Source organism: Lithobates pipiens, unplaced genomic scaffold, assembly GCF_037356315.1.
Source record: "Lithobates pipiens isolate NorthernLeopardFrog02 unplaced genomic scaffold, aLitPip1_a1.2 Scaffold_25, whole genome shotgun sequence".
NCBI classification, from domain to species: domain Eukaryota; kingdom Metazoa; phylum Chordata; class Amphibia; order Anura; family Ranidae; genus Lithobates; species Lithobates pipiens.
This window is the reverse complement of record NW_027507787.1, coordinates 107,217,507-107,230,748: the sequence shown is the minus strand read 5'-3', so window position 1 is coordinate 107,230,748 and position 13,242 is coordinate 107,217,507. Positions and strand designations below refer to the sequence as shown.

General features: G+C 42.6%; 2 pseudogenes; both read right to left on the bottom strand.

Annotated features, from left to right (window-relative positions):
• Positions 1 to 118: 118 nt before the first annotated feature.
• On the bottom strand, positions 119 to 237 carry LOC143931447 (5S ribosomal RNA; annotated as a pseudogene).
• Positions 238 to 773: 536 nt separating this feature from the next.
• LOC143932204 (5S ribosomal RNA) lies at positions 774 to 892 on the bottom strand (annotated as a pseudogene).
• Between the last annotated feature and the right edge of the window lie 12,350 nt (positions 893 to 13,242).

Here is a 13,242-nt window from a genome sequence, read left to right as displayed (position 1 = left end):
GGTTGATGTGGCCGTAAGCGTTCTCTTCAAGACACGCCCAACCCTCTTGACAAACGCCAAGATGGTCGCCTTGAGAAACAAGCGAAAAAAACAGGTCAAAGCCAACAACATAAAAAGAAGCCTATGGCACCTGGAATTCCCAGGCGATCTCCCATCCAGGTACTAACCAGGCCCGACACTGTTTAGCCTCCGAGATCAGACGAGATTGGGCGCTTTCAGGTTGATGGGGCCGTAGGTGATCTCTTCCGGCACTCTCAACCCTCCTGACAAACGCCAAGATGGTCACCTTGGGAAAAAAGTGGAAAAAAAACAGGTGAAGGACAACAACATAAAAAGAAGCCTACAGTACCTAGTATTCCCAGGTGGTCTCCAATCCAGGTACTAGCAAGGCCCAACCCTGTTTAGCCTCTGAGATCAGAGGCAATCGAGCGCTTTCAGGGTTATGTGCCCATAGGCAATCTCTTTGGGCACTCTCAACCCTCTTGACAAATGCCAAGATAGTCACCTTGAGATACAAACGAAAAAAATACAGGTCAATGTCAACATAAAAAGAAGAATACGGCACCTGGTATTCCAATGCCATCTTCCATCCAGGTACTAACTAGGCCCAACCCTTCTTAGCCTCAGAGAAGAGAAGAGATAGGGCTCTTTCAGGGTGATGCTGCTGTAAGCGATCTCTTTGGGCACTCTCAACCCTCTTGACAAATGCCAAGATGGTCACCTTAGGAAACAAGCGAAAAAAAAAACGAATCAATGCCAACAACATAAAAAGAAGCCTACAATAACTGGAATTCCCAGGTGGTCTCCCATCCAGGTACTAACCAGGCCTGACTCTTCTTAGCTTCCAAGATCAGACGAGATTGGGTGCTTTCAGAGTGATGTGGCCATAGGCAAACTCTTCAGGCACTCTCAACCCTCTTGACAAACACCAAGATGGTCACTTTGGGAAACAAGCGAAAAAAAAACAGGCCAACGCCAACAACATAAAAAGAAGTCTACGACACCTGGTATTCCCTGGTGGTCTCCCATCCAGGTACTAACAAGGCCCGACTCTTCTTAGCCTCCAACATCAAACAAGATCGGGTGCTTTCAGGGTGATGTGCCCGTAGGCAATCTCTTCAGGCACTTTCAACCCCCTTGACAAACGCCAAGATGGTCACCTTGGGAAACAAGCAAAAAAATGAAAAATAAGTCAGAAGCTAGAGACAATACGGCCCGAGTCCTCAATGTAATCCATGCGGCGCATGTACAGGGAAGGCCCTTGCTTACGTTGTCAACGGACGCGGAGAAGGCCTTTGACAGGGTGGCCTGGCACTTTATGCAGGCCACCCTGGAACATATAGGTCTTGGCCCCAACATGATGAGCTGGGTAATGTCGCTTTACTCCACGCCGTCGGCAGCGGTACGGGTGAACGAGTGGTGCTCGGACTCTTTCCCCATCACTAATGGGACGAGGCAGGGGTGCCCTCTGTCTCCCCTAATTTTTATTCTGACACTGGAACCACTTATCTGTCACGTTCGGAATGACCCGAATATTACTGGCATATCCAAACCCTCGGCACACCACAAAATTGCGGCGTACGCTGACGATCTAATTTTTTTCGTCTCCAATCCACACATTTCGCTTCCCAATATACTCGCGGCTCTCCGGCGATACGGCAGCCTATCAAACTATAAAATCAATTGCGCCAAGTCGGCTGTATTGAATATATCGGTCCCGGATGGTGAGGCCAAGAGGCTGCGCTTCGCTTTTCCATTCTACTGAGCCGAAAAATCTATACGTTACCTGGCCGTTGACATCGCAGCGGATTTGGCGCAATTGTACCCGCTTAATTTTGTCCCTCTCCTGAATAGACTGAAATCTGATTTGGGAAACTGGAATGCTTTAACACTGACCTGGTTCGGGCGCTGTAATGCATTCAAAATGACGGCCCTCCCGCGGATCTTATACTTGTTCCAGACATTACCGATCCGGTTACCCCAATTTTATTCAGACAACTGCAGGTGCTGCTCCTGGACTTTATTTGGGCGCGCAAACCGCCCAGAGCCTGTTTGCAATTGCTTGCCAGACCAAAGGACAAGGGGGTCTGGGTCTCCCAGATCTGAGACAATACTACAGAGCGACTCTGCTAGCGAGAGTTGTTGATTGGCATTGTAATGGCCCACACAAGCAGTGGGTGGAGTTGGAGATTGAGGATAGATCCATTCCCATATTGACCTCCCCGTGGCTCCTGTCCTCCCTACCAAAAGACCTCAGAGATCACCCCGTAGTGGGAGCTACGTTGGCTGTTGTGCGGAGGTTGTTCCGCTGCACACACATTGCTCCCCTGCCGTCACCAATGACTGCGGTTATAAGTAATCCAGACTTCCCACCGGGATTTACCAACAAGAAACTGCGACAGTTGACAGTGGTGGGGAAACAGCGTCTGGGAGAGGTGTTGCCCTCGGGAGGGCTCCCGACCACGCAAACTGTCGCCGAGCTTTCTGACCCTCCGCTTGACTTTTTTAGTGCTTATCAACTTTGTCCCTTTCTTCTGTCCATACAAAGGGCCCCCTACACTCCTAGAGTCCTGACGCCCTATGAATCCATCTGTCACAAAAGGGAACCTGTGCGACACACCCTCTCCCTCCTGTACAACCTATTGAGTAGTCAGGAGGAGGAGTCGACCCCACCATTTATCCACAAATGGGAGAGGGACTTAGGCATCACATTTACCCCACAACAGATAGGGAAGATCCTGACCTTAGTACATAAAGCTTCCATCGCAAACCAATATCAAGAATCAGGATACATGATAGTCTCACGCTGGTATAGAGTCCCATACCTTCTGAATAAAATGAATACATCGATTCCGGATGTTTGTTGGAGGTGCAATTCAGATACGGGGACCATGGGACACATTTTCTGGGCATGCCCGGCCTTGAGGAACTTTTGGGTGGAGGTGACCGGGACGATAAAAACTCTCAGAAATGTAGATATCGCAGACAACCCAGCAGCGTGCCTTCTACACTTGACCAAACAGCCTGTTCGAAAATACAAAAAAACCCTCACGAGGCAACTCCTGAACGCCGCCCGTGCCTGCATTCCCGCACTGTGGAGGCAGCCTCAGCCCCCATCCAAGGTGTTAGGGGGTTATTCCTGCGCCTAATCAGGAAAGGGAACGACAATCTAATTATTGTACCGCTGCATACACTGAAAATGGGGTACTTGAACCCCCTTTACAGGATGAAAAAATATATGGAAAGTAGTGTTGCGCAGTACTGGATAGGTAGATATTAACTTGAAAATGTAATAGGTTATGTCCGCATCACAGTAATTAAAAGAATAGGTGTGCTGTCACCCAGACTAGAAAGGGTGATATATAGGAGGCCAGAATTGGCAAAGTGACATAAAAAATTATGCTAAAGTGTGAATAAATCTGTGTAAGTGTCCTCTACGTCACAATGTGAATATCATAATACATAAATAATCAACAAAATAAAATATAAATAATCAACAAAATAAAATAGTGATTCTTAATGCGATTAACAGAAAATCGCATAAACAGTGTCAGTGCTTAACGTTGAAAAAATGTCTACTACACCATAAAATAAAAACCAATATACATACAAAAAGTCACTAAAAACCAGGATTATGTAAAAAGAACTTAATAGTGACTAAGAAATCGCATACAGTGCCAGTGCCAAGAATTATTGTAGATAAATGCGTATAAATGTCTTTATACCATATGCTGAATCGTGTGGGTGCGGTTAACTTATATAAACGTGCGACATAAAACAAAGGATAAAACGTGTAAAAAACCACAAAGAGATAAGATCTCTTAAAGAAATAAAAATAAAATAAAATCGCAGTGAATGTGCACAGTGATTTAAAACTATATAAACCAATAAATATAGTTAAAGGGGTTGCACAATCACATATATCAGGTTAGTGTCCATTCAAGATGTGCAACAACTGGTGGCGATTATATCCAAAATCGCATGCAACAGAAACGCATATGGTGCTGGTATTCGATTTTTTTTGTGCACTATAAGATAACGATGCAATCGGTGATTGTGTTGGTGATGGTGACTATATCCCACGTTGTCCTGTGTGCTCAGGGTATGGATGTCCCCTTACCTTACAGCTGTAAGGTAACAGCGTTTGACATATGTATCCTCAGGGTTCCTGGTAATCCTTATCCCTCGAGGTCCTATTCTTGTGGCCCCAAAGACCTGACGTCTCCTGCCTATTGCGCCGTGTTGATCTCCTCAAATGGACGCTCAGCGATACTCAGCATGGGGGGGGGGTTGTTAGGTTGCCTCAGCGGTAGATTTATGTGAGGGTTAAGCAGATAAGGAAGAGGGGAGCCCCATAGTGTAGTAGGTTTGAACAAAGTTTGAATTTTATTTAAATACTGAATAAAATACTCACAAACATATAGAGGTGCAAGGCATAAACGAGCCTCGAGCTCGATTGCGTCACTTCCGGTAGCGTCCCGACGTGTGTTCGTCACGTGACTTCATCAGGGGATGACTAGTGTACAGGGAAGTGTCCTTAAATAGAGACAATGATTGCTAATACGGTGGCCATTTTGGGGAAGACCCGGAAGTATCCCGGCGGCCATTTTGCGGGTTACATTGTCGCCGGAAGTATGCCGGCGGCCATCTTTTTGGTTGTTACAGCATGTTTCTATGTCGGCGGCCATTTTGCTGTTGAAATTGTCGCCGGAGGTCTAAGCGGCCATCTTTTTGGTTGTTATAGTCTGTTTACTGTAATGTATATCCAGAGATCGATACATGGCCATTTTTTGGGAGGTGTCCTCAGCTGAATCCACCAGCGGGGCGTCGCTGTGTGGGTGTCACCGCCTCCCCAGTAATCAAAGTGCCTGATTGTAGTTAGAAACGAGCGAATGTATATACCATATACAGTATAGGCTATAAATTAAAAGGGCAATCGCTGATTAACCACTTGGGATCCGCGCTATTGCAAAATGACGGCAATAGCGCGGACCCACATTTCCGGGACTACGTCTATTGACGTAGTCCCGGTTACGAGCGGCCTGCGCCCCCTGAGGGGCGCGTGCGGTGCGCTCTGTGATCGGCGAGTCCGTGAGACTCGCCTGATCACCGATCCGTGTAAGGGGTCGATCCCGACCCCTTATCACGTGATCAGCTGTCAGCCAATGACAGCTGATCATGTGATAAAACGGAGTCGGTAATCGGCTAGTATTCCTCCTCGCGCTGACAGCGCGAGGAGAAAAAAAAAAAGCTGATCGCCGGCGGCCGTGTTCGGGACATCAGTCCCGATCACGGCCAGCAATTTAAACGGACACCTGCCCCCTGCCAGTGCCCACCTGCCACCCGCAGTGCCATCCTGAAATAAAGTAAGTGCCCCCCTGTCAGTGCCACCCAGCAGTGCCCATAGTGCCCACAGTGCCACCCAGCAGTGCCCACAGTGCCACCCAGCAGTGCCCACAGTGCCACCCACAGTGCCACCCAGCAGTGCCACCCACAGTGCCACCCAAAATCTGCCTCAAAGGTGCTGCACCCCAGTGCCGCCCATCAGTGCCCAGCAGTGCCGCCCATCAGTGCCCAGCAGTGCCGCCCATCAGTGCCCAGCAGTGCCACCTATCAGAGCCACCTATCAGTGCCACCTATCAGTGCCCATCAGTCCCATCTATCTGTGGTACCTATCAGTGCCCATCCGTGCCACCCATCCGTGCCACTTATCCGTGCCACCCATCCGTGCCATCTTATCTGTGCCCATCTTTGCCCATCAGTGCCGCCTTATCTGTGCCCATCGGTGCCGCCTTATCTGTGCCTATTAGTGCCGCCTTAACTATGCCTATCAGTGCCCACCAGTGCAGCCTATCAGTGCCCACCAATGCAGCCCATCAGTGCCCACCAATGCAGCCCATCAGTGCCCACCAATGCAGCCTATCAGTGCCGCCTAATCAGCGCACTTCAATGAAGGAGAAAAATGACCCGTTTGCAAAATTTTATAACAAACTATTAAAACATGATTTTTTTTTTTTTGCATCTTTTTTTGTTTGTTTAGCAAAAAATAAAACTCCGAGCTGTAACTAAATACCACCAAAAGAAAGCTCTATTTGTGGGAAAAAAATGATAAAAATTTCATTTGGGTACAGTGTTATATGACCGCGTAATTGTCACTCAAAGTGCATCAGCGCTGAAAGCTGAAAATTGGTCTGGGACTGAGGGGGGTTTAAGTGCCCAGTAAGCAAGTGGTTAAGGAACGATGGCCTTTCTATATAATTGGCAAGTTTGGAGTAAACAATATAACTACATAGAAAAAGATAGTGTATGCCATGTGTAATAGGCAATCACTGATGCTAAACCTTAAAAAATGAAATAAATCTATGTCTTTAAAACCAAAAATGATAAATATAAATACGGGAGACAATATAAATGTTAAAATATGCATAAAATTATGGAAATATTAATTTATTTATTTATAAAAAAACGTGTTTGTTTAAAATAACGGATGTATTTAGATTGAAATAATTTGCAAGGCCTTACTATTTATGGGCGTAAGGAGATGATAGTTTGATCCGGGTGGTACATTTTACAAATTGGGGATTACATTAAAGACAAATATATATAAAATTAAAATTGAAATTTGTTTGGATAAAATGGAAGACGAGGGAAATGATTCCCATTGCTGCCGGAAATGACGTTCAGAGTTAAAGTTTTTAATAAGCATGTATATTGCAAAACCACAAAAGTTAAAATATATCAATAAAATACCTGTATATGTCTACACCCACCACGGTGCTCGTACATATGTATGTGCCTCATGCATGTTATTTGTTGTGCTTAGATGTCCCTCGGTGGTTATATGCATATAATAAGACTCTAGGGTCGGGGTCATCTGAGAAAAAAAAGGGGGAGGGGTCGGGGTAACTAAGAAAAAATATATAAATAGTAAACTCTAGAATGAATAGGATATATGTGAAAAATGTATGGAGTTTTACAGAAAAGTTTTAGAAAAGTTTAAAAAATCGTTCAAAATTGAGAGGTGATTAAAAGTCGCTAATGAAGCAGTTTAGGTCAAATTACACATTGAGTCCCTTTGGCGTGAATGTATCTAGTGTAAATATCCATTTGGACTCGATTTGGCTGAGGGTCCTTACTTTGTGCCCTCCTCTCCAATGTTTAACGTAGGGCTCGATGCCCCAGAATTTGAGTTGGGAGGGATCTTTATTGTGGTGTAACGCAAAGTGCCTGGATAAACTGTGTTTATCGAATCCCTTTAGTATGTTCTTTATGTGTTCTTTGACACGTACTTTCAGTGGTCTTTTTGTGCGGCCCACATACTGAAGTCCACAGCTGCACTCCAATGCATATACCACCCCGATGGTATTGCAACATATAAACTCTTTAATGTCATAGCTGTTGCCTGTGCTAGTGGAAGTGAACTCTTTTCTCTTCTCATTAGGGCGTTTTGTCTTAGTGCATGCATAGCATCGCTTGCAGGGAAAAAATCCTTTTCCCGTAAAGAAGGTGAGTTCCCTACTTGGTGGATCTGGGATATTTTTTACTATTTTGTCCCTAATAGTAGGGGCTCGCCTATATACAAATTTTGGACGAGTGGGCAGAATGTCTTTTAGACATATATCTGAGCGTAATATTTACCAGTTGCGTTTGATGATTTTTTCCACCTGTTTGAACTGTACATTGAAGTCCAAAATGATCGGAACATTATCTTGTAATGTCTCGTTATGGGATTTGTTTTTTATAAGGTCTTTACGATTTAGGCTTGTTACTTCTGATATTTTCTTGTTGATAAATTCTTCCTCATAGCCTTTTTCTATGAATTTTTGTTTCATGTTTTTAGCTTGTTCCTGAAAGTGGTCTTCTTGTGTGCAATTGCGTCTCAGGCGCATAAGTTGGCCTTTTGGTATGTTATATAGCCAATCCTTATGGTGGCAGCTTTCTAATGGTAGGTAACTATTGCGGTCTACACCCTTGAAATGTGTTTTTGTGATAAGTTTTTTATTGTCTTGTATTATTTTCAGATCTAAAAAAGTGATAGATTCATTGCTTATCTCCCACGATAGTTTTATGTTCCTCTTGTTCATATTTAGCTTCTCCAAAAAGGTGATCAGTCTTGGTCGTTCACCCTTCCACAGTATAATAACATCATCGATGTATCTTTGGTATGTGTGTAATTCATTTGGGGGATTGTTAAATATTTCCTCTTCCTCCCATTGTGCCATAAAAAGGCCTGCGACGCTCGGGGCAAATTTTGCCCCCATGGCTACACCCGTTTTTTGATGATAATAATTTTTATTATACCAGAAGTAGCTGTTTTTCAAGCAAAAATCGAGACATTTTATAAGGAATTTTCTCTGGGGGCACAGTAGGTCTGTATATTTCCGTAATCCCCACTTGGCTGCCTCACAGGCTTGGTAGTGTAAGATTATTGTGTAGAGTGAGGCTACATCCGCTGTAGCTAACCACCAAGGTCCCTCGTCTTTTGGAATGTCATCTATAATTTGCAATATGTGCTTGGTGTCTCTCAGATATGCCCGTGTCTTCTGTACGGCCGGCTGTAGGTAATAGTCAATATATTGCCCCATTCTCGCTGTCAGAGAGTCAATACCATTCACCATTGGTCTGGGGGGTGGATTTTCTTTATCTTTGTGGATTTTTGGCAGAAAATAGATAATTGGTGTTCTACATGACTCGGGTATTAGATATTTGGCTTCTTTCTTGTTGAGTATATCCTTCTTTAGGCCCAAATGTACCACTTGTTCAAGTGCTTTCCTGCATTTAAAGACTGGATTGCTCAACAGTCGGACGTATGTGTCATTATCTTCAAGTAGAGCATTCATACTTGTGTTATATTGGTCTTTAGACAGTATTACAATACCTCCACCTTTATCCGCTGGTCGTATGACCAGGTCTTTCCTTTTTGTTAGTTTCCGGATGCCGCTTCTGATATGTTTTGGTTCATCACGCTTCTTGATTTTCAGTTCTTTCACCTCCTCAAGAACGATACGTTTAAAAACTTCTATATGTTTATTGTCTTTAGTTACTGGGTTAAAAATTGATTTATTTCTTAAAGTGCTGTGCGTCATTTCATCAATCGATCTTGTGGTCTTCGGTTTACATGGGTTGCTGATCAAGTATTTTTTAATATTTAGTTTCCTCACAAATTTCTGGATTCCGATATAAGTTTGAAATTTGTCGAGGTTTTTTGTGGGTGCATATTTTAGGCCTTTATCGAGAACCCCTATTTCTTCATGAGAGAGGGGTTGTCCGCTGAGGTTGAAAATACCTTCGCCCTTCACTCTCTTTTTCTTTTGTGATCTCTTCCCCCCTCTACATCCTCTCTTTCTGGTGTTCTTCTTTGGTTTCGCAGATTCTCGTTCCTCCTTGATGGGTCGTTCTCGCGGCTCCTCTCTAAAAAAGACCTCTCGTATTCCATATCGGATTGCCTATGTCTGTCCGCTCTGTCGTCTTCCCATCTTTGCTCCAAGGGTGCATAGTAATTATATGTTGGGATCGGGCTTCTTTCGTATGTACGGTATGGTGTTTGAGGGGGAGGATTCTGGTATTCCCCTTCTCTTCTTTCCTGTTGTCTATAGGGGCTTCTTCCCCTTGGTGCTTGTATGTCATGAGGACGCCCTCTATTATCATTATATGGTCCTCTATTCTCTCTTTGTTGATAATGATTTCTGTTGTCGTGGTAAGGCCTTGGTCCGTTGTTCCTCCTATTATTCTTCCAAAAAGGTTTTTTCCAACCATTTCGGGGTGTCCTATCTTGGTAATAGGGTCTCCTCTCGTTTTTATAAGGTGTATATCTTCTGTCGTTTTTTCGGGGGGTTTGTTGGTACTGGTTGCCTTGTCTATCATCATTTCTCATCATGTCAGATCTGGTTCGTTCGTGTGTGTCATATGGCCTAGTTTGGTTTTGATTCTCTTGATTTCCTCGTATATTGGTGCCTTCCGACTGCACTCTTACTAATTTTTCTGGAGTGGAGTAGGTTGAAATTGGATCTAGATGTCCCACTTGGCTTTGCCATTTGAAGGCTCGATCGGTTTTGAAATCGTTCATGTCTCTATTATACTTTTTACTTTTTCTTTGTTGAACTTCTCTATCTTTTTTTGTGAGGTCTTTGTTCAATTGTGTTGTTAGGGCTATGAATTCCGCAGTATCCTTATATGCTTCTAGTTCTTCCTTTACTCCCAGGATGATCTCATCTACTATTTTTTCTTTTTTCTTTTTTCTATCGAGTAGGAACATTAAAAGTTCTAAACCTTTTCCATTAAAAAATTTGAACCAATCATCGATTGATTCTTGATCTGTCAGTCCATCATTTGGTATGACATCCCATCTCAGGCGTCTGGGGACAATCCCATCTTTGAGGTATTGTTCAAAGGTGGTAATGTCCCACCATAGACTAACCTTCTTCTCCATGTTATGTCCTAATTTCCTCATTAGGCTTTCAAGGTCACTGCTTTTATTGGTAGGTGTAGTTATATTAAAAACCTCTCCCAGGTTAACCTGTCTTTTATCTAAAAATGAAAAAACCTCCATGATGGCTGCAAGAATGGATCAAAGTAAATGTCAGAATAAGTGTTAGGGGGTTATTCCTGCGCCTAATCAGGAAAGGGAACGACAATCTAATTATTGTACCGCTGCATACACTGAAAATGGGGTACTTGAACCCCCTTTACAGGATGAAAAAATATATGGAAAGTAGTGTTGCGCAGTACTGGATAGGTAGATATTAACTTGAAAATGTAATAGGTTATGTCCGCATCACAGTAATTAAAAGAATAGGTGTGCTGTCACCCAGACTAGAAAGGGTGATATATAGGAGGCCAGAATTGGCAAAGTGACATAAAAAATGATGCTAAAGTGTGAATAAATCTGTGTAAGTGTCCTCTACGTCACAATGTGAATATCATAATACATAAATAATCAACAAAATAAAATATAAATAATCAACAAAATAAAATAGTGATTCTTAATGCGATTAACAGAAAATCGCATAAACAGTGTCAGTGCTTAACGTTGAAAAAATGTCTACTACACCATAAAATAAAAACCAATATACATACAAAAAGTCACTAAAAACCAGGATTATGTAAAAAGAACTTAATAGTGACTAAGAAATCGCATACAGTGCCAGTGCCAAGAATTATTGTAGATAAATGCGTATAAATGTCTTTATACCATATGCTGAATCGTGTGGGTGCGGTTAACTTATATAAACGTGCGACATAAAAAAAAGGATAAAACGAAATTTGTTTGGATAAAATGGAAGACGAGGGAAATGATTCCCATTGCTGCCGGAAATGACGTTCAGAGTTAAAGTTTTTAATAAGCATGTATATTGCAAAACCACAAAAGTTAAAATATATCAATAAAATACCTGTATATGTCTACACCCACCACGGTGCTCGTACATATGTATGTGCCTCATGCATGTTATTTGTTGTGCTTAGATGTCCCTCGGTGGTTATATGCATATAATAAGACTCTAGGGTCGGGGTCGTCTGAGAAAAAATAGGGGGAGGGGTCGGGGTAACTAAGAAAAAATATATAAATAGTAAACTCTAGAATGAATAGGATATATGTGAAAAATGTATGGAGTTTTACAGAAAAGTTTTAGAAAAGTTTAAAAAATCGTTCAAAATTGAGAGGTGATTAAAAGTCGCTAATGAAGCAGTTTAGGTCAAATTCCACATTGAGTCCCTTTGGCGTGAATGTATCTAGTGTAAATATCCATTTGGACTTGATTTGGCTGAGGGTCCTTACTTTGTGCCCTCCTCTCCAATGTTTAACGTAGGGCTCGATGCCCCAGAATTTGAGTTGGGAGGGATCTTTATTGTGGTGTAACGCAAAGTGCCTGGATAAACTGTGTTTATCGAATCCCTTTAGTATGTTCTTTATGTGTTCTTTGACACGTACTTTCAGTGGTCTTTTTGTGCGGCCCACATACTGAAGTCCACAGCTGCACTCCAATGCATATACCACCCCGATGGTATTGCAACATATAAACTCTTTAATGTCATAGCTGTTGCCTGTGCTAGTGGAAGTGAACTCTTTTCTCTTCTCATTAGGGCGTTTTGTCTTAGTGCATGCATAGCATCGCTTGCAGGGAAAAAATCCTTTTCCCGTAAAGAAGGTGAGTCCCCTACTTGGTGGATCTGGGATATTTTTTACTATTTTGTCCCTAATAGTAGGGGCTCACCTATATACAAATTTTGGACGAGTGGGCAGAATGTCTTTTAGACATATATCTGAGCGTAATATTTACCAGTTGCGTTTGATGATTTTTTCCACCTGTTTGAACTGTACATTGAAGTCCAAAATGATCGGAACATTATCTTGTAATGTCTCGTTATGGGATTTGTTTTTTATAAGGTCTTTACGATTTAGGCTTGTTACTTCTGATATTTTCTTGTTGATAAATTCTTCCCCATAGCCTTTTTCTATGAATTTTTGTTTCATGTTTTTAGCTTGTTCCTGAAAGTGGTCTTCTTGTGGGCAATTGCGTCTCAGGCGCATAAGTTGGCCTTTTGGTATGTTATATAGCCAATCCTTATGGTGGCAGCTTTCTAATGGTAGGTAACTATTGCGGTCTACACCCTTGAAGTGTGTTTTTGTGATAAGTTTTTTATTGTCTTGTATTATTTTCAGATCTAAAAAAGTGATAGATTCATTGCTTATCTCCCACGATAGTTTTATGTTTCTCTTGTTCATATTTAGCTTCTCCAAAAAGGTGATCAGTCTTGGTCGTTCACCCTTCCACAGTATAATAACATCATCGATGTATCTTTGGTATGTGTGTAATTCATTTGGGGGATTGTTAAATATTTCCTCTTCCTCCCATTGTGCCATAAAAAGGCCTGCGACGCTCGGGGCAAATTTTGCCCCCATGGCTACACCCGTTTTTTGATGATAATAATTTTTATTATACCAGAAGTAGCTGTTTTTCAAGCAAAAATCGAGACATTTTATAAGGAATTTTCTCTGGGGGCACAGTAGGTCTGTATATTTCCGTAATCCCCACTTGGCTGCCTCACAGGCTTGGTAGTGTAAGATTATTGTGTAGAGTGAGGCTACATCCGCTGTAGCTAACCACCAAGGTCCCTCGTCTTTTGGAATGTCATCTATAATTTGCAATATGTGCTTGGTATCTCTCAGATATGCCCGTGTCTTCTGTACGGCTGGCTGTAGGTAATAGTCAATATATTGCCCCATTCTCGCTGTCAGAGAGT